Source organism: Sorex araneus, chromosome 4, assembly GCF_027595985.1.
Source record: "Sorex araneus isolate mSorAra2 chromosome 4, mSorAra2.pri, whole genome shotgun sequence".
NCBI lineage: Eukaryota > Metazoa > Chordata > Mammalia > Eulipotyphla > Soricidae > Sorex > Sorex araneus.
Genome location: NC_073305.1, coordinates 181,819,549 through 181,846,382, shown reverse-complemented (window position 1 = coordinate 181,846,382; position 26,834 = coordinate 181,819,549). Strand labels below are relative to the sequence as shown.

General features: G+C 53.5%; 1 protein-coding gene across 1 annotated transcript in view; it reads right to left on the bottom strand.

Annotated features, from left to right (window-relative positions):
• Positions 1–26,834, bottom strand: part of SCAF8 (SR-related CTD associated factor 8) — a 216,184-nt gene that overhangs the window by 12,725 nt on the left and 176,625 nt on the right. Inside the window, exon 22 of the mRNA XM_055135075.1 lies at positions 15,734–15,900. The gene's annotated coding sequence lies outside the window, so the exon portion shown is untranslated. The remainder of the gene's footprint in view (positions 1–15,733; positions 15,901–26,834) is intronic.

The window sequence follows — 26,834 nt, the reverse complement described above, 5'->3', positions numbered from 1 at the left end:
TGTTTTCATTCCGCCCAGCAGTGCTCTGAGCTGCTCCTGGCTCTGACATCAGGGCTCCTCGCTGAGCCAGGGACTGACCTTGGGTCTCCGGCATGGCTGCCTGTGCTCCAGCCCTTGGTGTTATCCCTCTAGAATCTGGAAGTTAAGAGTCCTCTCTGGGGACTCCTCCTGGATCACACCTCTCCCAGTCTTCCCAGGCCACTGCCCGGGAGACCTCAAGAAAGCAATAGAACGCCCTGGGGAGTAGTCAGCGGAGTCGGCCGGTTCTGTCAATGCCTCTGGGGCCAGGGTGCTATTTATGACTCTTTATTGAGATACAAACAAAACTTAATGTGCAAAGATCCATCTCACCACTGGCCTGCTGGAAGAAAAAGCAATGTGGAAAAGCTGATATTGATCATGGGATGGTACCATCTACAGGGAAAAAACTTTCTTTTCTGGGGGGGAGAGGGGAAACGGTTGTGCCACACACAGTTGGCCCAACTGTGCTCAGGGCTGACTCCTGGTTTTGTGCTCAGGGCCCAGGCGACCATAGGTGGTACCAGGGATTGAACTTGGATCAGGCACATGCAAGGTAAGTACCTTACCCACTGTACTATCGTTCTAGCCCTAAGAAACATTCTTTTTAAACAAAAACAAAAATCACTTTAATATGTGTCTATTAGAGGAGTCAAGAGCACACGATGGAGAAAGGAGCAGCCCTCTGGTGCTGGGAAACCCGTGACAGGCAAAGAATGAAGAGGATCCATTATCTGGCCCCAAGCACGAAAGTTAAGTCAAAGATTTACATGTTAGGGTGCCCAAGAGATAGTACAGTAGGGAGGGCACTTGCCTGGCCTGGCCTGTGACTGACCCAGGTTTGATCCCTAGCACCCCCAAATGCTTCCCAAGCCCCACCAGAGTAACCCCTGAATGCAGAGCCAGGAGTAAGCACAGACGGGGTGCATCCCCCCAACCCCAGACCAAAAAAAAAATAAAGTTGTAGATGTTAGACCCAAATCCACAAAAATACTAAAGAAGACATTGGTAAAACTCTCCATGATGTTGGATTCCATGAAATCTTCAGAGATCCCACTCCCTCAGCAAGGGAACAAAAGCAAAGAGCAAAAAGTGAATTACACCAAAATAAAGACTTTCTGCACTAGGAAAGAACCGATCACTGAAACAAAGACATCCGACTGAAGGAGAGAAAATATTTGGAGACCGTACATCTGACAAAGGGCTAGTAACTAAGACTCAATCACCAAAACACCTAAGCAACCCCATTGAAAGATGGTAAGGACTGACCTGCTGCATCTCCAAGGAAGACTCTAGAGAGCCAGCAGGGGAACACACAAAAGTGCTTCTCATCACTGGTTACTCCTGGTGGTGCTCAGGGGACCCTATGGGATACTGGGAATGAAATCCAGGTTGGCCGCATACACAGCAAGCACTTTACCCGCTGTACTATCACTCCAGCCCCATTAACTAAGACTTTTTAACAAAAATAGATATCATGAAGGTATATTTGGGGGTTAAATAGATAATAGGGGTTAAATAGATAAAGAGACAAAAAATAGACATCATGAAAGTATATTTTGGGGTTAGATAGGCTTAGTTTGTTGAACCACTTGACTAACTGTATGCTAATGAGTGTGTTATTTATGAGTCTCCAAAATGATATAGTAAAAGGAATAAAGGTAAACCAATTAAAAAAATGACACATAGGGGCTGGAGCGATAGCACAGCGGGTAGGGCGTTTGCCTTGCATGCAGCCAACCCGGGTTCGATCCCCAGCATCCCATATGGTCCCCTAAGCACCGCCAGGAGTAATTTCTGAGTGCAGAGCCAGGAGTAACCCCTGTGCATCGCCAGGTGTGACCCAAAAAGCAAAAAAAAAAAAAAAAAAAAAAGACACATATACATTATGAAACACCTCTTGGCTATATTTTTTTTCATAGGCGGAACCAGCAAGATAGTCAAGCAGCCAGGACGCCTGCCTTGCATGCAGCTGACCTGAGTTCAATTCCCAGTACCCCATATCCCGGTACCCAAGGCATGGCCAGGAGTGACCCTGAACACCAAGCCAGGAGTAGGCCCTGAGCATCGCCAGGTGTGACCCAAGTTCCCAACCCCTCAAAGTAAGCAGCTCTTTCTAACACCATGAATAGACAGATAATTCCATGCTGAGTGAACTATGCCAGAGGAGAGAGAGGAGCATAATATGGTTTCACCCTATGTAGTACATGAGTTAAAAACAGAAGGGGCCAGTGGGCTGGAGCAATAGCACAGCGGGTAGGGTGTTTGCCTTGCATGTGGCCGACCTGGGTTCGAGTCCCAGCATCCCATATGATCCCTGGAGCACCACCAGGAGTGATTCCTGAGTGCATGAGCCAGGAGTAAGCCCTGTGCATCGCCGGGTGTGACCCAAAGAGCAAAAAAAAAAAAAACAAAAAAAACCAAAAAACAGAAGGGGCCAGGGAGATAGTATGGTGGGGGGAGGCACTTGTCTTGCATGTGGCAGACCCCAGTTTGATCTCTGACTCTGCAGGTGGTCCCTCGAGCCCACCCGGTGTGATCCCTGAGCACAAAGCCAGGAGTAAACCCTGAGCACTGCCACAGCCAAGTGTGGCCCCCCAAAAACAGAAAAAAAATATAAGATGGGCCTGAGGAGGTAGTTTAGTGGGCTGGATTCCTGCTTGCTGCTTGGGAGTGAGCACTCTGGACTCCATCCCCAGCTCCGCCGGGACCCCTCTCCCTCCGAGCCCAGCCAGAGGGGTCCCTAAGCATCACTGGGGTGGCACAAAAGCAAAAAACGAAAAGGAGAAAAAGAAAGACAGAAGAGAAAGAGAAGAAGATGATGAAGCCATAAGCGAATGTTTGTACTAGTGACACTTAGTGGCAGCCAGAAGGGAAAGGGGGAGAGAGAGGGAGACATGGGGACCGAGGGGACAGTCACACAGCGGCGAGAGCACTGGACCTCCCCATATTCGCCCCGTGGAGGTGTAACTCGAATAGTAAATAGACACATGTCATGCTTCACAGGTGCAAACCTGGAATCTACAGCATGCTTGAGTGCAAAATTAAAAAAAAAAAAATTTATCTTATTTTTTTTCTTTTTTTATTTTTGGGTCACACCTGGCAATGCAAGGGGTTACTCCTGGCTTTGCACTCAGGAATTACTTCTGGCGGTGCTCAGGGGACCATATGGGATACTGGGAATCGAACCCCGGTCGGCCACGTGCAAAGCAAACGCCCTCCCCGCTGTGCTCCAGCCCCTAAAATAAAAAAAAAATTTTATACAGAAAAAAACTATGTTTTCCGTACCATGGCTATGTAGTTCCTGTCACAGCCAGTGTGGCGGCAGCTGCAACAACGTCTTTCTGTCCTGGCATCTCTGTTTACCGTGATTTCCCCCATGGGCCCACACCTTGGTGTGTCTCTTTTGAGGACCCCAAAGCTTAGGGCCAGGGTGACAGACTTAGGGCCAGTTCCCAGCGCCAAGAAGTTGGTGGCGGGAGAGAGCGGAGAGGCGAGTCTGTCTGCAGCATCCCGCACGCTCCCCACAGAGCAGCCAGCTCTGCCGAAAGGCACGCAGTCGCCACGCGCCCACAGGAGCACTGTCTGCAAGCATGCTGCAGGGCCCAGCCTCTGGGCCACGCCTGGGGGAGGTCAGAGCCCACCCCTGGTGGGGTTCAGGGAATCCATAAGGGGTGCCCGGGGTCGAGCCTGGCTCAGCTCTGCGCAAGGCAAGCACCCAACCCGCTACACCACCTCTCCTACCCACCGAGCAGAAGCATTCTTCTCCTGCAAGGCTCTGTCTCTTTTCTTTCTTTCTTTATTTTACTATTTTGGGGTCACACCCAGCAATGCACAGGGGTCACTCCTGGCTCTGCACTCAGGAATCACTCCTGCTGGTGCCCAGGGGACCATATGGGATGCTGGGAATTGAACCCGGGTCAGCCGCATGCAAGGCAAATGCCCTACCCGCTGCGCTATCACTCCAGCCCCTTTAATTTTATTTTTTAAAAGATTTTATTATTGAATCACTGTAAGATAGATCTCTACAAAGCTGTTCATGATTAGGTTTCAGTCCTACAGTGCTCCAACACCCATCCCTGCACCAGTGCCCGTCTCCCAGCACCAGTGTTTTTAATTATTGTTAAAGCGATTCTGTGTTAATATAGTTTGGAGTTTACACGGACCAGGTCAGGCCTATATATGTAAGATCCCCCCTTACGGCCAACATTCTCACCAAATAGAGCAGCACTTTATGTGGGTCAAGGGAGACACCAAATCTAATCTCACTTTTCTCCGTCTTTAATTACTTTTTTGTTGATTTGCTATTGACTTTATTCACGGGGTCGGGGGGAGGGGGCACCCAGTGGTGTGGGGATGAGGGGCTGGAGACAAACCCAGACATGGCCTTGTTCCACCCCTGAGTGACACGGCCAGCCCCGGCCTCTTGCTTGCCAAGCACTGTCCCCGACCCCCCTCCAGGAGGAGAGCCCAGTGTGGGAGGTGCCCGGGCCAGGGGGAAGCGCTGCCCTCGGCGGGGGCAACGGCCAGGCTGGGGCCTCCCCAGGCCTTCTGTACTCTGCAGGCCTCGGCTCAGGGCGAGAAGGAACAGGGAGAGAGTGGCTCAAAGACAGGACCACCGCTGGGCAGCGGAAGAAAGAAGTGTGTGGGGGCTGGAGTAGGGCATTCGCTTTGCACGTGGCTGACCCGGGTTCGATTCCCAGCATCCCATATGGTCCCCCGAGCACTGCCAGGGGTGGTTTCTGAGTGCAGAGCCAGGACTAACCCCTGTGCATCGCCGGGGGTGACCCAAAAAGTGGGGAAAAGAAAATGTGATTCTTATCAGTCACGCAGCGGGGGGGGGGGTCGGGGGGGTGAGGGGTGGGATGTATACTGTTTTTTTTGTTTTGTTTTTGTTTTTATTGGTGGTGGAATATGGGCACTGGTGAAGGGACGGGTGTTTGAACATTGTATAACTGAGACATAAGCCTGAGAACTTTGTAACTTTCCACATGGTGATTCAATAAAATAAATTAAAAAAAAAATGTGATTCTGGAGGAGGAGGAGGGGAAAGTACTGGCATTAATGTCTGAAGGCAGAATTCACAATACACATGGTCCCTTGCCCTGATCCCATTTCTTCTTTCTCTTGGCTTTGGTCTCCCGGTGGCTGGTGTGTGTGTGTGTGTGTGTGTGTGTGTGTGTGTGTGTGTGTGTGTGAATAGCACAGGAGTGCAGTCCCCTGCTTGGTCAGGCTGTTAATAAGAAGGTGAGAGAAACGGCTGAGTCTATCTGGTCTGTGCAGATGAGGCAAGTGAGGAACCAAAGGCCCGTTGGGGTGCTGGGCACAGCCTACAGCCAGCGGGCCAGGCCCTTCCTCCCGCTGTGCAGGGGTGAGTGGAACTAGCTCAGACCTGCCGGACCAGCGCCCTCCCCCACCCTGCTCCAAACACGGCCAGGCCGGTTTGCTCTGACCAGCTGCTTGCTTTTGCCCTGCTCAGGGAGAAAGTCAAGGGCTTTTTTCCTCCATAAAGCTCTGACAATTATATTCTCTCTCTCCTTTTTTTCTTGGGGGAGGGGTCCACACATGGTTGTGCTCAGGGCTCATTCCTGGAAGGCTCGGGTGACTTCAGGGGTGCCAGGAGCAGAACAGGGTGAGCCTCATGCAAGGCAAGCACTTTACCCCCTGTACTACTGCTCTGGCCCCTGACGAAAACATTATTATTATTATTATTATTATTACTTTTCCTTTTTGGGTCACACCCAGTGATGCTCAGGAGTCACTCCTGGCTCTGCATTCAGGAATTACTTGAGTGCTTGGGGGACCATGTGGGATGCCGGGGATCGAACCCGGGTCAACTGTTTACCAGGCAAATGCCCTCCCCACTGTACTGCCCGACAATAATATTCTTGAAGATTACTCTGTGCCAAAATGACCCAGGGGAATATCTGCATGGCTCAGTTTCTAATTTTGCATATCTAGAATGAGGCTGAAGAATCTGAATTTTTCTCTTGATATTCATTCCCCTTAGAAAAACTAAAGGGATAACAAAGAAATCTCAAAGAATCACTGAGAGAGAGTGCTGTGGGCAGGGCACTTCCCCTGGGGTCAATCTGCAGCATCACATCCGGACCCCAACTATTGCCAGGAGTGACCCCTTGAGCACAGAGCCAGGAGGAAGCCATGAGCAGTGCCCTGTGTAACCCAAAGACCAAAAACAAGCAAACTACCAAAACTCTCAAACACTCCCTGAGCAGGCATTTCCCTGGACGGCCTGGCCCCCATCTGCCACTCTGTCAATTTTTAACTCTACTTCCTTTTCCCTAACTACTTAAAACACTTCCTCCGCCCTCTCGGAGAGCCCAGCAAACTACCGAGAGTATCCCGTCCGCACGACAGAGCCTGGCAAGCTCCCCGTGGTGTATTCGACATGTCAAACACAGGAACAAGTCTCACAATCAGGTGCCCGCTCGAGCAAATCAATGAACAACGGGACGACAGTGCTACAGTGCTATTATTTAGTTTGCTTTTCCGGTCACACCTGACGATGCTCAGGGCTTACTCCTGGCTCTGCACTCAGGAATTACTCCTGGCAGTGCTTGGAGGATTCTATGGAATGCTGGGCATTGAACTGGGGTCGGCCAGGTGCAAGGCAAACGCCCTACCCGCTGTACTATGGCTCCGGCTCCTCATTTTTATTTTATATTTTATTTTTAATCCTTTTTTAAAAATTGGCGGGCCTCCCAATCTGTCCAGGGGTGGCGGGGGGGGGGGGGTGGCGGGCATAGAGGTCACCAGTCACCATGATACTCAGCCATGCCAAGCAGGAGCTCAAGTCTGGCCCCCCATGGAGTACCACGACTGACTGAGAACCCCCGGGAGCAGCCTCCAGGGTGACACATGACAGTGCTCCGGAGTCATGCAGTGTCCGGATAAAGCCCGAGTGTCTGTATCTGTGGGCACAGTGATTGTAATTGCCCGACAATTACACTTTGACCAGAAAGAGCCCCCGGGGGTGGCCCGGGAGGTGACACAATCACGCCCGCAGTGTTGGCCAGTAACCCTGGATACGAGCACACAACAGCCGAGGATGTCAGCGAGACAAACTGGGGTCAGGACACAGCACCTTGTTTATCTGTCACTTCACGCAATGACTTTGGGACTCTGGAGCCCTGAGGCCATTCACCCGGTGTGGCTGACCTCAAAAATACCGAAGCTGAGTCATTTAAATATTAAACACGCTCATCTCGGACGCCCCCACCCGCCCCTGCAGTGCACGGAGAACCCACAGCCTGCACCCCTCCACTTCACAGGGGAGAGGGTTTCAGCAGGGAGCTGGGTGTCTGCATCCCAGATGGGGGGACCCGGGAGTCCTGGAATAAGCTGGTCCCGAGCACTGTGCCAGTCCTTGCCAAGAGCTTTAGCGGGGGATTGTAAGGAGACTGTGGAACACCCCGGGCTAAGGGCTTCTTCAGAGCTTCGAGTCCCGTGCACGTGGCTGACCCGGGTTCAATTTCCAGCATCCCATATGGTCCCTGAGCACCACCAGGAGTTATTCCTGAGTGCATTAGCCAGGAGGAACCCCTGTGCATTGTTGTTGGGTGTGACCCAAAAAGCAAAGAAAAAAAAAAAAAAGAGTTCCTCTGGTGTGAATGCCCTGCCAGAGAGGTGGGGAGGGGTGAGGGGGAAGGGGCCGGGAGGGGGTGGGAGGGACACTGGCATCATTGGTGGTAGAGAATGGGCACTGGTGGAGGGATGGGTACTCGATCGTTGTATGACTAAAATGTAAGCACGAAAGTTTGTAAGTCTGTAACTGTACCTCACGGTGACTCATTAAAAAATAAAATTACAAATAGATCGAACACGATGGCCATTCAATACCTATGCTGCAAACCACAACACCCATGAGGAGAGAGAGAGCAAAAGGCAATGCCCTGCCACAGAGGCGGGGTGGGGGGTGGTGGGAGGGATCCTGGGATCACTGGTGGTGGAGAATAGGCACTGGTGTAGAGATGGGCACTCAATCATTGTATGACTGAAATGTAAGCACGAAAGTTTGTAAGTCTGTAACTGTACCTCACGGTGATTCATGTAAAAAAATTTTTTTAATTAAAAAATTAAATTAAATTTAAAAAAAAAGCGTCCCTTTGGCAAGAGGGGGAGAAACTGAAAAGACTGGAGCTTATAGCCCAGCAGGGAGGGCATTTACCTTGCAGGCAGCCTACCCAGGTTCGGTCCCCGGCATCCCCTATGATTCCCCCCCCACCCCCGAGCACCACCAGGAGGAATTCCTGAGTGCAGAGCCAGGAGAAACCCCTGCACATAACCAGGTGCTTTGCCCCCACCCCCAGACCCCCCAAAAACAAACAAACAACTGAAAGACAAGAAAAGAGAGAACTGTTTGGGGCCAGGTGGATAGCACGGCAGGTAGGGCGTTTGCCTTGCACGTGGCTGACCTGGGTTCGAGGCCCTGCCCGGAGTAATCCCTGAGCCCAGAGTCAGGAGCCCCCCCTGAGCACTGCTGGGTGTAACCCAAAAAGAAGAAGGACAACAGCAGCAGCAAGCTTTGCATGGAGCTTTGCGATGGGAGCCCCGGGTTCAATCCCAGCATCATGATCCACCAAGCACCAAGCACCGCCACGAGTACCCCCAGCAGTGCTGGGTGTGGCCCCTCATCCGAAAGCTCCAAGGTCACTCTGTTCCTGAGAGCCCATCCTGGCTGACCGTCTGGTGGGGGGGTCCCTGATTTGTGGAGGCAAGTGCCCGGCGCACGGTCCAGGGAACTGTCACCGTTGTGATTCAGGTGCACAATAAATCCTGCGGGTTGTCGATAGGCGTTTCCCATAACCTGGGCTGGCGGTCCAGGCTGGTGGCGCCTGGGGAAAGCTCCCACACCATCCCCCACTGGCTTCTGGGAAACGCTGTTGGCGAAAGGCCGAGCTGGGGCCCCGGACGAGAGAGTGTGGGGCTCAGTCCTCTGGACATGGGGTCAGAGCATCCTGGCCCGCACTGCTGAGCTGCCCGACCTACCGGCCTGCCCAGGCTCTGCTGGCCTCACCCGCGGTACCCCTCGGAAGGAGCACTGTGCTGAGAGGGCAGCGTCCAGCACTGCCGACAGCTGGGAACGGCCGAGGCTTGGGCCCTACAGCCGGGAGGCACAGCCCAGCTGCCCTCAGAGGCCTTCCGGAGACTGTGGGTCACACTATAGCTGTCCACAGGAACCGATAACGGGACACTGATGGACAGGGCGTGCAGGGGAGCACACAGGGACCGGAAGCGGAAGCGAGCCCCAATACCAGCACCTGCGGAGGGACGGCAAAGGGGGTCCCCAGTGAGGTTTGGGTAGGACAAACGCTTGGGGCAATGGTGCCCTTGGGTCATTGCGCAACACTTCCCTACATGACAGGTGGGCGGAGCTGCCTAAGGAGGAATCAGGAGGATAAGGAGGAGGAAGTGGAGGAGGAAGAGGAGGAGGAGGAAGGGGGAGGAGGAGGAGGAGGAGGAGGAGGAGGAAGTAGAAGGAGGAGGAAGAGGAGGAGGAGGAAGAGGAGGAGGAGGAGGAGGAGGAGGGGAGAGGGAGGGGGAGGGGAATAGGAGGGGGGAAGCAAAATGGGAATTTGGGACCTGAGAGGTCGGCAGACTCTCAAGGTCAGGTGGAATGGCTGTTGGGATTCCCTGGGCTCAGGAGCCTTCATGGGCGTGGGGATGGGCAGAAGGGGATTAAGAAGGGCAGCACGGAAAGAAAGTGTCAAGTTTTAAAAGGCCAGTACTGTGTCGGAGCCATGTATAGCAAGTAAGGCGTTTGCCTCGCCTGCGGCCAACCTGGGTTTGATCCCGGCATCCCATCCGATCAACTCAACACCGCCAGGCGTCATTCCTGAGTGCAGAGCCAGGAGTAGGAGGCTCTGACCATCGCTGGCTGTGAAACCCACCCCCCAAAAAAAAAGTCAATGTTGGGGTTGGAGTGATAGAACAGTGGGTAGGGCACTCGCCTCGCACACAGCTGACCCGGGTTTGATCCCCGGCATCCCATATGGTCCCCCAACCTCCGCCAGGAGTGATTCCTGAGTTCAGAGCCAAGAGCATGTCCTGAGCACTGCCGGGTGTGGCACAGGGACCAGGAGTGCCTTGACACCAGAGCGCTCAGGCAAGGGGTGGGGTCCTCCGAGAACACACCCAGGCCCGTCTCAGAAGCTTCCAGAACACTTGGCCCTAAGGAATTTGTGTGTTGGCCAGAAGAGACTCTCCCAAAGGCAGAAAGGGCACGTAGTTCTCACATCCTGTGCAGAACAGAGGCCTGTGACGGCTCTCGACCTCTGCGTTTATGGGAGAGTGATGTGATGGGAGGGGGGAGGGTGGCAGGAAGAGGTTGGAAACCACCGAGGGGCTCAGTGACAGCCCCCCCAGCACCTCCCAGCAGGGACAAGGGGGGAGCCCAGGAGGCTCAGTATTGGGGTTTGACTCAGGTGTAAAATTTTTACTGTCCGTTTCACAAGTGTGCAGAGAGATTTACAGGCCTGTGTGAGAGCTCATTAATGCTCCAAAATTCTTTGATATTTGCAGATGAAAGGGGCCATTGAAGCACACAGCAGTCTCCTCTAATGATGGAGCTGGATTCTCCCAGAGGATAAACTACGGCCTGGGAGTCAATTCAGGAACTCCGGATGCTGCGTTAAACACGTGGAGTGAAAATAAAATAGAGCCGGAACCATTGTCAATGAAAGAAGAGCAATCCTTGCTGATAACCTGGCAATCGGTCACCGGGAGGTTCCCTTCTAGGGTGACCTGAGGAGCACAGGCCTGGGGCATCCCGCACCTCAAATTTGTTGATTTTCAGTCAACTTTTGTTCGGAGAATAGTCCACTTGTAGGGCTGGACAGATCCTCTCGGGAAGCTTGACCATTGCTCATTACAGCCCCCTTGGCGGGGGTGGGGGTTAATGCCCCCCCCTCAACACTTGCCGGACCCCACAGCCAGAAACCCATTACTCCCATCTTCTGAAAGTCTTCGGGCACCGTTTTGCACTTTGCAAACTGAGGCTCCTTCTAGAGTTGTGGCTCGTGGCTACTCACTTTCTCTCTCCCCCCCAAATACATGACAGAGCCTTTGAAATCCAGCCCCGCTCTTGATGACCGCATCCTGTGTTGTCGTGTTTGGGGCCACGCCCAGCTGTGCTCAGGCCTCTTCCTGCTCTGAGCTCAGGGATCACTCACTCCTGGTGGGGCCTGAGGGTGCCAGGGGTCTACCCCAGGCCAGCCATACGCCAGGTAAGTGCCTGGCCCGTTGTACTATCTCTTTGGCCCCACTGGAGGACCCAGATTCTGACTGAGGCTATAGGTGATGGCGTGAGTGGTAGAGCACAGGTTCGATCCGTGGGAGGCCCTGGATTTGATCCTGGTACCTCACAGCCGACAAACACCTCTGGGTCCTGAGGCTCAGAGCACTGCTGAGTGTGACCCAACAGCAACAATGAAAAGATACAGACTGCAAATGTGGAGTTGGAGTGATAGCATGATAGCACAGCGGGTGGGGCGTTTGCCTTGCATGTGGCTAACCAGGGTTCCATCCCCGGTATCCCATATGGTCCACCAGGACGCCAGGAGTAATTCCTGAGTGCAGGGCCAGGAGTAACACCTGAACATGGCTGGGTGTGACGCAAAAAGCAAAAAAAAAAAAGACTGCAAATGTGTCCAGTCTCACCCAATGGTGATTTGCCTTAAATTGAAAATGAAGCTACAGGTGACCTTTGAGCCAGGAAGTAATTCATGGGGACCAAATGCAGGTGTGAGAGGTTCTCTTCAGCACCTAGTAACGGTGAGCGCGACGGTCGGGGGCTGCCCTGGCCAGGGCCCGTGGCTGCCAGAGGCCCGACTCCGTGGGTGACTCGGGGTCCTACCTTTCAGCCCTCTGGAGAAACGAGTGGGGAGTGGCCAGTGAGAGACACCTCGGGCTGGACACACGCTGGGGAGGAGAGCCCGAGGCAGAAAGCAGCCACGGGGCCACAGACGCTGGGGCCACGCAGGGGCCCACGCCTCGGGGCTGGGCGGAGGAGCAAGGCCGGAGTGCGGAAGCCCTGGTTTCCTCCCTGGCACCCCTCGGCCGCCGAGCACTGCCTGGTGTGCCCCCGAAGGAACAAAAACAAAACGGAGAGGAGGGTGCAGCGGGGCTCCAGGTGTGCCTCAGCCCGTCGCTCCTCGGCCCTGCATGGCCGAGAGCTTACACGTGTGCAGGCATCTGCATGGGGGGAAGGCAAGCACATGTGTGCATGTGTGTGCGTGTCTGTGCATGTGTCAGGGTGCCAGGTGCATGCATGCTTACATATGCACACATGTGTATGCCTGTGTGTGAGCGCATGCATGGTACATCAGTGCCCGTGCCCAGGAATGAGTGCTGTGCGCACCTGTGACTGTGAGTTCCTGTATGAGTACATGTGTGTATGCCTGTGTCAGTGTGTGTGGGAGTGTACCCGTGTGTGCGTATATGGGCGAGTGCATGTATACATATATGCACATGTGCAGGTGTAAGTGCACATGCGTGTTCATGGTATGTGTCTGTGAGTATGTGCATGTGCCTGTGTGCGCAGGTGTGGGTGCACGGGTGTGCCTGTTTTTGAGTGTATGCATGTGTGCCTGGGGAATACATGTGTGTGAGTGTATGTGACTGCGTGTGTCCTGTGTAAGTGCATGCATGAGTGCACGTGTGTGTGCACAGGTGTGAGTGCATGTGTGTGAGTGCATGTGTGCCTGTGGGAGTGCGTGTGTCCTGTGTAAATGTGTACTTGAGTGCACACGTGTGCCTGGTGCAAGTACACGGGCGGGGGTCGGGGGTGGGGCCCCGGGGGCAGGTGCGGCCCCCAGCCCCCAGCACAGCACATCCTGCTGGGGTTCAAAGAGGCAACAAAGGGTGTGTGCAGTGTGGCCCGGCCCAAGGACACACACGCCCAGTGTCTGCCCCTCTCCGCTTTATGGAGCGAATTAGGAGGCGGCGCTAATGACAGGTTAATAAAACATCAAAAGTCGGTGCTGCAAGCCCCGGGCGGGCCTGGGAAAGAGGCTGCATCCAGCACCTCGGCCACGCGGTCCGCGGCCACAGTGAACACATGAATTCTCTTCCAGCCTCACAAACTCTGACCTCCTGGTGCTAGCGCCCCCCCCACCCCACCCTGTAAACTTGGCCTAAGGTGAAAAAGGTGGGGGCGGGGAAGCAGCTCAGAGGCTACCCCAGAAGTACTGTGTGAGGGAGATGGAGGAGGTGGAGGGGTGAGGGATGAGGGCAATTGAAGAGATGGAGCGGGGGAGGGTGATGGGGAAGGAGGGGAGGGTGGTGGAGGAAGGAGGAGGGGGATGGGGATGGGGAGGGGGGAGGGGGAGGGGGAGGGGGAGGGGATGGAGGAGAGGTGAGGGTGATGGGGAAGGGAGGGGGTAGGGTGGTGGGGGAGGGAGAGGGTGGTGAGGGAGGGTGGTGGGGAGGGGGATGGGAGGAGGGGGAGGGGGAGCCAGCGGGGAGGAGGCGGGACCTTCACAGCCCACAGACCTGCTGAAGTCCCAGCCCTGAGAGCCGGGACACGCGCACCTCCCAGGAGCCACAGCAGCGGGGCTGTGCCCTCACAGCACCCGAGAATGCCACCCAGGCTTTGGGGATTCGGAGCCCGAAAGCCCTCCAAAGTTACTTGCGTGAACACTACCAGCCGGCTGTAGCACCAGCAACGGACGCTGTTGCCGAGACTCCAAATGACACTTAATTATTAATTAATTAATTTATTTATTTATTTATTTATTCAGGCTTTGGGGGTCACACCCGGCGATGCTCAGGGGTTACTCCTGGCTCCGCACTTGGGAATCCCCCCTGGTTGTGCTTGGGGGAACCCTATGGGATGCCGGGGACAGAACCCGGGTCGGCCACACGCAAGGCGAACGCCCTCCCTGCTGTACTGCCGCTCTCTCCCCCATAGGACACTCTGGTACCTCGCCGTCGGGACAGCAGAGAAGCCTCCGGAAAGTCACAGCACCGTGCCCGCCGCACTGCGCCAAAGCAGCTGCCATCAGTGGTCTCAGGAGACCCCCACGGTCTCATGGAATCTTATGTTTGCATCGGACTTTGTTCACCAGAACGTTCTAGAGTGTCCAGGAGGTGTCCGCTCCCCGTAGAGACTGTTGTCTCTGGCAGGGCTGGCCCTCGGGGAGCAGACCCACACTGGCACTGTGCCGACTCCTGGCCTGAGGGACCTCTCGGGTCTGGGACCCCTCCACTGCCTCCCCGTGCCACACACTCCGCCATGGCCCCGAGAGGCACGAAGACACTGGCCTTGCACGCGTGTGGCCAGTCCTGGTTCCACCCCCAGCGTGGCACCATCCTTGGGTAGCCCCAGGAGTGACCCGGAGCACAGCCCTGAGCACAGCTTGGGCCCCGGGCGACACAGTGAAACGAAAACCAAACTTGGATGAACTCATTTAAGAGGCTCGATCCGGAAGTAGGGCTATTTTAATTATTTTATTGCTTTTTGGGTCACACCTGGCGATGCACAGGGATTACTCTTGGCTCTGCACTCAGGAATCACCCCTGGCGGTGCTCAGGGGACCATATGGGATGCTGGGAATCGAACCCGGGTCGGCCGCGTGCCGCGTGCAAGGCAAACACCCTACCTGCTGTGCTATTGCTCCAGCCCCCAGAAGTTGGGCTATTTTTGTGGCACTCTGTTTTCCAGGGAGAGGAAGAGGCAGGATCGGAACCCAGAGGACTCCGGGGCGCAGTGCCCTGGACCACTGTGTGTGTGTGCGGGGGGGGGGGGGGGCAGGAGGCAGGAGGCGCCCTGGCTGGTAGGGGAACGTGGTGCAGAGCCGGGGCCGTGCGGGACCAGGGCGGGAGCGGGCCGTGTGGCCAGCACGCTGGCTCCAGACTGGGGGTTTGGTGGACGCTGCTGAGAGGCTGTGCAGCTGAGCGGTCAAGCAGGCTGGAGCCCGCTTCCCTCGGGGAACACAGAAGCAGGCCAGAGCGACAGCTCGGGGCATGGCGTGGCGTGCAGTGACCCCGTTCCATCCCTGCCACCTCATGGTCCCTCCTGAGCATCGCCAAGAACAAACCCCCCAGCACCGAGTCGGAGTAGCCCGCAAGCTCTGCTGGGTGTGGCCCCAAGCCCCACACGGAGCCCCGGAGAGCTGGCGGAGGAGGGGGTGAGCTGGAGGTGCAGGGGCCAGAGAGAAATCGCAGTGGGTAGGGCTCACCCCCAGCAGCCGGGACAGCCCCTGAGTGCAGAGCCAGGAGTAAGACCAGAGCACCACCGAGTGCGACCCCCCCACAAAGGCAGGAGATGCAGAAACCAGGAAGGGGCACAGAGAACCGATTCAATGGGGGTGAAAAGGTGGGCGACCCAGACCGGAAGTGGGGGGCGTTACAAAGCCCGTATCAGACTCCAACCCTCTCTTCTCCCCCCACGTGAGCCCCAAGTCCCACGCTGACATTTTGAAAACAGCACATCGGGTGGCGCTTACTGACATTTGGGGGGCCCCCCAGCTGTTAGAGTCGGAACAGCTCCCCCCGGCTTTGCTTGCCCCCAGAACCTCTGGCGGGGGCGGGGGGTGCCGCCAGGAAGGAGCAGGGTGCGAGGGAATAGTGGAGCCGGAGGCAGAGAGCGGCCGTGCTGGGCTCCAAGCCCAAGCTCTTCCCTCGGTCCAGACATCAGAAAGTCTCAGTAATTACAGGGGTCCCAGCGGGAAGACTTCCTGGTCGCGGCACTCACCGGAGCCCCGGGCGGCTCATTAAGAGCTTGTGTAGATGGGGCCGGGAACAGCCGGGAGCACACGGGGCTTGCCACGAACCTCGCCTGAAACCGGGCCCAGACGTGGGACGGCCTCCATCGCCTCCTCCTCGCCCGAGAAGCTCCATTATCTTCTGACTCACTCTGGCCTGCAAGAGAGCAGTTGGCGGGTTGATTCGATTACTCATCTGTGAATTACCGGGCACACGGCATTAAACACAGAGCTCGTGGTTCGTGGGTAAGACGGGTCGGATTCAGAACAAAGGGCTGGGAGCTGCTCGATTTGTTCCGTCTATAGATAACAGATGACAGGACTTTGTCAGCATTTCCGGACGACAATAGCTGGAAGGGGGGTGGGTAGAAATAAATCTCGGACCCTGCATCTGGCTCAGGACTCTGCCATATTTTTATGGACAGGTTACCTCCCCTTTGTTTTGTTTTGTTTTTTTCTTTTTGGCTTTTGGGTCACACCCGGCGATGCACAGGGGTTACTCCAGGCTCTGCACTCAGGAATTACTCCTGGCGGTGCTCAGGGGACCATATGGGATGCTGGGAATCAAACCTGAGTCAGCCTGGTACAAGGCAAGCGCCCTACCCGCTGTGCTATTGCTCCAGCCCCGCAAATGCCCTTTTCACTATTGCTCTGGCCCTGGAATGAGGAAGACTTTTGATTTCCAGCACTCTAGATTCCAGAGTTAGCTTTTACTCCAAGTGCCCTAGAACAGATGACTAGTTAAGGAAACTTTAGTACATCTACACAATAGAATACTATGCAACTGTTAGAAGAGATGAAGTCATGAAATTTGCTTATAAGTAGATAGACATGGAGAGTATCATGCTAAGTGAAACGAGTCAGAAAGAGAGGGACAGACATAGAAGGACTGCACTCATTTGTGGAGTATAGAATAACATAACATGAGACTGACACCCAAGGACAGTAGATACAAGGGCCAGGAGGATTGTCCATAGCTGGAAGACTGTCTCATGAGTGGAGGGGAGAAGGCAGCTGGAATAGAGAAAGGATCACTAAGAAAATGATGGCTGGAGGAATCAGTCGGGATGGGAGATGTGTGCTGAAAGTAGATAATGGACCAAACATGATGACCTCTTAGTGTCTGTGTTGCAAGCCATAATGCCCCAAAGTAGAGAGAGAGTATGGGGAATATTGTCTGCCATGGAGGCAGGGGGAGGGTGGGAAAGGGGGGTATACCTGGGATATTGTTGGTGGGGAATGTGCACTGGTGAAGGGATGGGTGTTTGATCATTGTGTGATTGTAACCCAAACATGAAAGCTTGAACTATCTCACGGTGATTCAATAAAATAAAATTTAAAAGTTATCTTTTATTATAATTATAGCATTTAATCATTATCTTATTATGATCTTTTATTCTATTTTGGTCCCAGGGATCAGTACCAGGGACCAATACCAGGGATCAATACCAGTACTGGATACTGCAGACCAGTATCTCACACATTCAAAGCATGTACTCTACCCCTGAGTCACATCCTTGGCCCCAGAACCATCATCATTTTGTGCTGGGTTCTACTCCCAGCTCAGTGCTCAGGGGTTACTTCTAGCTGGGGATCAAACCCAGGGCTCCGACATACAGAACGTGTGATCTTTGTGCTATCTCCCCAAGACGACATTCTGATTTTCCAAAATGTGGGAGTATCTGCATTTCTTGCAAAGAAATTCTAATGGTTCATTCAGGTCTTGACTTTCACGGAGAAATGAGTGGGGGGTAGAATAGTGGCGGCCCCCAGGACTGCCCCATATTTCCAGCCAGCACCAGGCCTGTGGGTAAGAAACAGAAAGAGAAATTGCTGTTCCTCAAGAAAGGAGAATGAGGGGGCTGGAGCGATAGCACAGCGGGTAGGGCGTTTGCCTTGCACGCAGCCGACCCGGGTTCGATTCCCAGCATTCCATATGGTCCCCTGAGCACCGCCAGGAGTCACCCCTGTGCATGCCGGGTGTGACCCAAAAAGCCAAAAAAAAAAAGAAAGCAGAGTGAGGCGCCAAAAGGAGAACCTGAGAGTGTCTGCAGCAAAAGAACCCACGGATCTGGCTGCGGCTGTGCGGGCTGAAGCGGGCCTGATGGCTCAGACCCAACACTCAGGGACAAGTGCTCAGTCAGACTTGCCTCCTGAAGTGTGGGCTACACGTGAATAAAGCCGCTCCTCTATGCCACCTCTGCAGCCAGGATCAGATACTCCTTTTTGGTTTCGTTTGAAAGTTTTTGGGTCACACCCGTGGATGCACAGAGGTTGCTCCTGACTCTGCACTCAGAAATTACTCCTGGCAGTGCTCAGGGACCACGTGGGGTGCCCGGGATTGAGCCTGGGTCAGACGTGTGCATGGCGCTATCCACTGTACTATCTTTCCGGCCCTTCAGGGATGCTTAACCACCCCAGACGAATATCCTAAAATGTACAGAAAAAAAAAAGACAACAAAAAACACAATGCTGAGATGTTTGTGCTCCTCACAGGGTTGGTCTGTACAAAGAACAAAGCCTTTAAGAAGCTCCCTGCACTCAGGAATGATACAGGCGAGAACAGAGGCTGGCGGGGGAAACAGGAGACGTCGGGGTGAGGAGAGACAGGACAGGGGTTAAGGTACTGGTTTTGCACAGAGCTGACCCCACTTGGATCCCGCAAGCACCACATGCGGCCCTGCGAGCACTCCTGGGAGAGTTGCTGGGCATAGGAACAAAACACAGGCAGTGAAGTACTTTAGGGAGAACTGTGAGTACTTGCCAGTACTCCTTACTTGAGCCACTGTGGGTCAATGCTAATGTGATCAAGTGAGAACTGAATAGTAATTGTGGCCCATGGAAATAGCTCAGAGGTCTGGAGTCTGTGCTTCACATGAGGGGACCCCAGGGTCAAAGCCCAGGACTGCCCTCCCCCCACACACATACCCACAGCTTCACTGGGCGTGGCCCCTGAAAACAAACAAATGGGCAAAAAGCAAACAGGATCTGTGCCCACAAGCAAATGGAATTGCCCCTGATGCTTCCAGGAAAGGTTTTCACACATCTTCCTTTGGAAACTAAAGACTTGGGCTTAACTCGCTGTTTTCAAGGTCGATATTAGGAGGGCAAGGAGATTTGAATACCTGTTCCTCAGAATAGAAGAGATACAGAGGGACTTTTCTCCTGCTTTATTGTCTGGGGGTCAAACCCAGGTATCAGACATGCAAAGGTTTTACCACCCAACCACATCCCTGGCCCACATGGGCTATTAAAACAGGCCCTATTATGCGCCCTGTATGGATGAAGGTGTGGGAACAGAGCAACTAGTGTGTCTGCAGAGTCCTAACACTTTAGCTTCTAGCCTGGCCCGAGACGTGAGTGGTTGGTTGGTTTGCGGAATTTTCTTGCAGAGCCATAAGCTTATTTCCATTCTCTATCCAGAATATAAATGACCGGATGTGAAGTAATTGTTATGTATAATTACACTCTTCAGAAAAGCAAATGGTGACACCACTGAGATAATACAGGAGGATAGGAGCCTGCTTTGTACACAGCCAACTCCAGTTCTAAACCCAAATATGGTCCCCCAAGACCTACCCGGAGTGATCCCTACACATAAAGCCAGGAGTAAGCCCTGAGCACCTCTGGGAGTGACCCAAACCCACCAGCACCACCAGAAAAAGCAAAGTACATCAGAAGGATGAGCTCGTCCCAGGCATCAGTAAAAAGCCACTTTGCTCTTTCGCTTGCAAGGATCTTGATGCAAAAAATTTGCCTGGTGGAGGGGGCTGGAGCGATAGCACAGCAGGTAGGGCGTTCTCCTTGCACGCGGCTGACCCGGGTTCAATCCCCGGCATCCCATATGGTCCCCCAAGCACCGCCAGGAGTAATTCCTGAGCATCGCTGGGTGTGACCCAAAAAGAAAAAAAAATTTGCCTGGTGGGGCTGGAGCAATAGCACAGTGGGCAGGGCGTTTGCCTTGCACGCGGCCGACCGGGGTTCGTTTCCCAGCATCCCATAGGGTCCCCTGAGCAATGCCAGGAGTAATTCCTGAGTACATGAGCCAGGACCCAAAAAGAAAAAAAAAAAAAAAAAAGAAGTTGCCCGGCTTCCTCAAGTTTTTGAAGTTCTGTCCAGTTTAAGGTTTTAGTGCGTGTTGATGGTCAACCTCAAGCTAAAGCAGTAAGTCATTCCCACACCAGGCAGAAGCTCTTGGGACACAAAGCCAACAGAAGAGAGAGGTTCTGTGTGCTGCTGGCAGTACCGGGGGATGTGCACTGGGCCCAAGACCCTGCAGCCCCAGTAAACCTCCTCAGGGCCACACTGAGCCCTCGCCTGCCACGGGAAACACAAAGCAGGAGTGCCTCGGGCGTGGCTGGCTTGCAGCTGCGCAGACACTCTCTATCCCGTTCCTCCGTTTAATTCCACACCGTGGACATCAGATGTTCTCACCTCGTGTGTGTGTGTGTGTGTGTGTGTGTGTGTGTGTGTGTGTGTGTGTATGGAATGGTCTAATACCATAGGTATCACACAAGAAGTAACCACACTTAGTGTGTTGCTGGCAGCATTTAACCTGCAGCCTTTGAAATCCCACTTAAAGATTGTTCAATTGTTCAACAGATCACTTTGGAGGAGCCGGAGGAAGTGCTCACAGTTCACAGAAATCCCTAAAGACCCGCCCTTCCAGGCAGTTGCCCCAACAGCAAAGAGCACTGTAGCACTGTCGTCCTGTCCCGTTGTTCATTGATTTGCTCAAGTGGGCACCAGGAACGTCTCCATTGTGGGACTTGTTGTTACTGATTTGGGCATATTGAATACACCACGGGGAGCTTGCCAGGCTCTACCGTGTGGGCAGGATACTCTCGGTAGCTTGCCAGGCTCTCCAAGAGGGGCCAAGGAATCAAACCCGGGTCAGCCGCGTGCAAGGCAAATACCCTACCCGCTGTGCTATCACTCCAACAGCCAATAGATTAATAAAATCAAAAGCTTCTTTAAAAAAATAATAAAGTGGAAAACTTGAAAAGGTAGATGAAATAGTTTTAAGCGGGCAAGATAATGCATTCAAATGTAGAGATGATGCCAAACTGGCTGATGATACTTTTCAGAGAAATGCACATACGGGCCAGGGAGATGGTACAGTAGTTAGATCCCAGTTCCAGCCCTGGGCTCCCTCATCCCGACATTGTAGGGTGCAGCCCCAGAAGCCCCCCAGACACCACCAGGGGAGCCTGAACGGTCTCTGGCAGCACAGCTGAACCACAGGCCCAGTCGGCTGAGGATATCTCAAGCAGGAACCTGCAGGCCCTCAAACCCCTGTTCGGAAGGGCTCCGTAGGCCCCATGGGAAAGCACAGGGATGATGTGACTATCAGAGACGCTCGGAAGAATCAGGGCAGGAGAGATAGCACAGGGGGGATGGCACTTGCTTTGCACACGGCTGTCCCGAATTCAGTCCACGGCAGCCCATGTGGTCCCCTGAGCCCCACCAGGAGTGATCCCTGAGCACAGAGCCAGGAGTCATCCCTGAGCACTGCCAGGTAGGATGCCAAGACTCAAAAATTAAAACTTCAAAAAAGTTCAATAGAATGACTGTCTGTGGAGGAGGGGTCCTGAGACCGGGGGTGGGGGCATGTTTAGTTCATAATTCATTAAGCTGCACCCTTGATCGTGTGGCCTGCTGCATCTGTGGCTTGGTCAGGGCTTACTCCTGGCTCTGTTCTCAGAAATTACTCTTGGTGGGGCCGGAGCAATAGCACAGAGGGTAGGGCGTTTGCCTTGCACGCGGCCGACCCGGGTTCAATCCCCGGCATCCCATATGGTCCCCCAAGCACTGCCAGGGGTAATTCCTGAGTGCAAAGCCAGGAGTAACCCCTGAGCATTGCTGGGTGTGATCCAAAAAGCAAAAAAAAAAAAAAAAGAAATTACTCTTGGTGGGGTACCAGGGATCGAACCCAGGTCAGACGCATGCAAGGCAAACTCCCTATCCACCGTACTATCACTCCAGCCCTATCTGTGGGTTTTCAAATGGAAGAAATGCACCCCCCCCAATCATTTATGTGCAATAGAAAACTAATAAGACAGAAGTCAAGGGTATGTTATTTCTGGGAATCATGGACAGAAAGAGTAGAAATAACGACTATATCCGGGATGTGTCCCCGTATGTCCCCTGCTGTCAGAGGCCAGTGTCGGCCGGGCCGGTCTCCTGGGCCTCTGGATCAGCTCCACCCGAGAAAGCTTTCAAACAAGTTTTGGTGGCAGATAAGTTTAGTCTGCCTGCCAACAGCTGGAGGTGCCAAATAGATTTGGAAAGAAACTCAAAAAACAAAAACCAACTCCGACAAGCCAGTTTTTTGGTTGTATTTCTGGCTGCTAAGCCGCTGGGTTTTGTGGCGGTGGTTGTTTGTTTGGTCCTGGGGCCATTCCAAGCAATGCTCAGGAGGTTCTCCTGCCTCTGCAACTCATGAATCACTCCCGGTCAGGTTCGGGAACCATAGGGGGTGCCGGAGATCGAACCCTGGTTAGCCACATAAAAGGCAGCGCCCTACCTGCTGCGCTATCTCTCCGCCCCACCTGGCTGTAACTCTTAATCAAGTTTAGAGCAGGAGATGAGATAAGCCCCAGGGAAGTGCCACCGACAAGGTACCTAGCAGGGCCCTGCTCCTGCCGAGTCTGGGCTCCCAGCCAGCAATGCCCAGGTTCCCACCGGCCCTCCTGGCCCGGTGCCACAGACAGGAATAGAGGCGAATAGAGGCAAGGGGCACCGGCCGCCCGGTTCTGAGGCTTGGTTCCCCTCCCACCCATGCCCCCCCCAAGTCTCACTTTGCCCCTTCCTGGGGGTGGGGGGAGAGGAATGAAACTGTTCACCCTTGTCTGTTTATTTGCACAGAGGGCTGCTGGACACGGGGCGTCAGGAGCGCGGCGAAGCCACAGGCACGCGGGCCAGGGCCCCTTCCAATCACAACAAACAAACCCCCGGCGCGAGCGGGAGGAGGACGGGCAGCAGACCAGTTCCGCTCTCGCGGGCCTCCAACTCCGAGCCGGGTCCTGGAGGGTTCCGGAGGGCGAGCTGGCGCTGGCAGGTCAGCGTGGAGAGGCACAGGGCTGTGTGCCCTACGGTGCCCAGGCCCCGGGGCCGGACCCGTGCCAAGAGACCAAGTATCTGGAGCTTTTCTGCAACGGGAATGTTCCGGCCGGCCCAAAGTCAGCAAGTTTCCATTCCTCTGTGAGCCCCGGGATCCCCTCTGGGAAGATGCTCCCGGGTCCCGTTCGGCTCATCTCTCGCGTCCTCTCAGATTCCAGGACCGTGGGAAGCCCCTGGGATCCCCCAGGAACCCCGCCCCCGCGGGGGGCCGCAGAGAGCCAGACGCATCTAGAACTGGACTGCGCGTGTCAGAACTACTCCCGTCCCCCCGCCCCCCAGCACGTGGGCAGAACTCGAACATATATGAAAAAACTTGATGGTGGAAAAATAATAGACGGGACTAAGTCTTTTCCTTTTCTCTGTTTTGGTTTTTGGGCCCACTGGGAGTACTCAGGGGTTACTTCTAAAGCGGTGCACTGAGGAATCTCTCCTGGCGGCTCGCAGGGCGAGGACTCGAACCTGGTCGGCCAAGGACAAGACAGACACTGTAACCACGGTACTAGCTCTTTGACCCCATACATAGGACTGAGTTTTTCTTTTTTATGAATTTTTTATTTTATTGCACCACCATGAAATAGATCCTAACCAAGCTGCTCCTGATTGGGTTTCAGTCATGCAGTGCCTCCAACACCCCTCCCCCCACCACCCACTCTCCAGCACCAGTGTCCCCAGTGTCCCTTCCAGTCCCACAAAACACTCCACCCCAGGACTGCCTCTCTGGAGGCACCTCCGCCTCTCTCTCTCTCTTCCTTCCTTCCTTCCTTCCTTCCTTCCTTCTTCCTTCCTTCCTTCCTTCCTTTCCTTCCCTTCCTTCCTTCCTTCCTTCCTTCCTTCCTTCCTCTCCTTCCTTCCTTCTTCCTCCCTTTTTCCTCCCTCCCTCCCTCTCCTCCTCCTTCCTTCCTTCCTTCCTTCCTTCCTTCCTTCCTTCCTTCCTTCCTTCCTTCTTCCTTCCTTCCTTCCTCCCTTCTTTCCTCCCTCCCTCTCCCTCCCTCCCTTCCTTCCTTCCTTCCTTCCTTCCTTCCTTCCTTCCTTCCTTCCTTCCTCCCTCCCTTCTTCCTTCCTTCCTTCCTTCCTTCCTTCCTTCCTTCCTTCCTTTCCTTCCTTCCTTCCTTCCTTCCTCTCTTTCTCTCTCTCTTTCTTTCTCTCTTTCCTCTCTCTTCTTTCTTTCTCTCTCTTTCTCTCTTTCTTCCTTTCTCTCTCTTCTTCTTCCTTCTCTCTCTTCTTCTTTCTTCTCTTCCTTTCTCTCTCTCTCTCTCTTTCTTTCTTTCTTTTTTTTTTTTTTTTTGCTTTTTGGGTCACACCGGTGATGCACAGGGGTCACTCCTGGCTCTGCACTCAGGAATTACCCCTGGCTGAGCCTCAGGGGACCATATGGGATGCTGGGAAATCGCAACCCGGGTCGGCTGCGTGCAAGGCAAACAACGCCCTACCCGCTGAACTATCACTCCAGCCCTTCTTCTTCTTTCTCTTTCTTTTCTTTTCTTTCTTTTCTTTCTTTCTTTTCTTTCTTTTCTTTCTTTCTTTCTTCTTTCTTCTTTCTTTCTTTCTTTCTTTCTCTCTCTCTCTCTCTCTCTTAGGCATTTTATTCATCTGCACATACTAATCCTTTCCTATTTGGCTGGAAGACTTTTCACATTGTGCCAGGGCATCTCAGCCTGGCACATTAGACCCCAGGAATACTGAAAAGGAAACCAATGCAAACTGGGTAAGGAGAGATAGTTTCTGGGTAAGAAGAGATAGTATCTAGCTAAGGCTTTTGCCTTGCCCACAGCCGACCTGGGTCCTATCCCTGGCACCTTATGTGGTCCCCAAGCACTTCTAAGAGTGATCCCTGAGTGCAGAGTCAGGAGTGAGCTCTGAGTACTACCGGGTGTGGCCCCAAAACAAAACCAAACAAACAAGACAAAAGAAAAGTGAGTTTCCCCATTGCCCACCAAAGGGAGATAAGCCCAGCATGTCCTCAAGTCCTGAAGAGGAGAAAACGTCTCTTATTTTCAGCAATAAAAGACCCCCTCCACCAAATACAAACCTTAACTCTATCAAATGCCCATCCTGAATTAACCATGGCGGCTAAACAGAGACAGGCGCACATTAAAAAGAACAAGAACAACCAATGCTGGCGTGGATGCGGGGAGAAAGGGACTCTCTCTCACTGCTGGCGGCAACGTCAGCCGGTCCAGCCTTTCTGGAAAGCAATCTGGACATTCCTAAAGATTCTAGGAATTGAAATTTGACTCAGCAACCCCACTTCTCAGAATTCACCCCCAGGGAGTTCAGATACAAAACAGAGAGAAGACACATGCGCCCCGATGTTCCTCGCAGCATTATCCGCGATAGTCAAAAGTCTGAAAACAAGCCAAGTGCCCAAGAAAGGATGACTGGGTAAAGAAACTACCCAAGATGACTCGGCCCTGAGAAGAGATAAAGTTACACAGTTTGCTGCCCCCTGGAGGGACCTGGAGAGTCTCATGTAAGTGAAGTTAGTCGGAGCGAGAGAGAATGGTCTCTCTCATATGAGAGATATAAAGAGACATCATGGTGGGATAATGAATATGCAAATATGCAAAGGAAAGAAGAATGTGGGCAAGGGTAGTCAGCAGGAAACATACCACCCGCAGGGGCAAGGGGGCAGGACAGGGAGGGGCAACGGTCCAGGGAAGCGCCAACCAGGAGGAGGAGGAGGTGTGAAAGGTGGCAGAGCGTCGAGTCTGAAACACAAGCAGACACAGTGCTAGAAACCACAGTGCAAAACTATATATATTTTTAAAACCAGCACTTCTTATAAAAATCAAAAGGTGACAAGCAAATGGGTGTGGAGGAGGCTCTAGTGGACGGAAGTGGACACTGGTGAAGAGATCAGTGTTGAAACACTGTATGCCTGAAACAACCCAATCATGAATCACTTCATAATTTCATGGCGACTAAATTTTTTTAAGGGGCATTCCGGTAAGCAACGCAGCCAGAGACTGCTCCGGACCCCAGACCGGGCCAGCAGCACCAGGGAGCCAGACGGAGGAGGTACAGCCGGTACGCCTTCTCCAGATGGAGTCCCAGCAACAATGAGCAGCAACTAACACGGCTCCGGGATGCGGGACTGGGACAGCTCCGAACCGTGCGGCCGCGACCTTTTTTGAAAAATGAAAACATACAATCTGTTGATGCCATCCAACATGTCTGACTGTTGGAGGAAAACCTTCAAATAATGATAGTGAGATCCCTGTTGAAAATTGAATGCAATCAAAGTAAGGAAAGAATAAAGTGAAAAATTAAAAAAATTTTTTTTAATTAAAAACAAACAAACAAGGGCCGAAGCAATAATACAGCAGGGAGGTGTTTGCCTTGCACGTGGCCGACCCAGGCTCAATCCCCAGCATCCCATAGGGTCCCCCAAGCACTGCCAGGAGGAACTCCTGAGTGCAGAGCCAGGAGTAACCCCTGAGCATCGCCGGGTGTGACCCAAAAAGCAAACAACAACATCAACAATAACAACAAAAACCAAGTCCCACAGTGGCTCAAGCAGCCTCTGAGCCTGGCGACCCAAGAGGATGTGCATGAGCTTCATGGCGCTGGTCCACCCCGTCCCGCTGTTCCCTGACACTGGGCCCTGCAGCGTCTCTGCCCGGGCCTGGCCTACAGGCCTGACCATGCTCGGGACCTCGGAACATCCTGTCCATGTGTGGGAATGTGCCCATTACCATGCCATGGCCACCAGCCCACGTCAACCCTGCCGGATAGCTGTGTTCTACTCTGCCCGGTTTCATTTTCTAGAACATTCTGACTCGTTTTGTATTCTAGAACAACACAGAAAAGCTAATGTGCTGGAGACAGAAAGAGAGCATGAAGGCGAAGGTGCTTGCCTAGCCTGTGACTGTAGCCACAACGCTGCCAGTTTGAATCCCGGCACCGCAAATGGTCCCTCCCGTCCACACATACCTAGAACCATGATTACTGACTATGTCCCAGAGACAC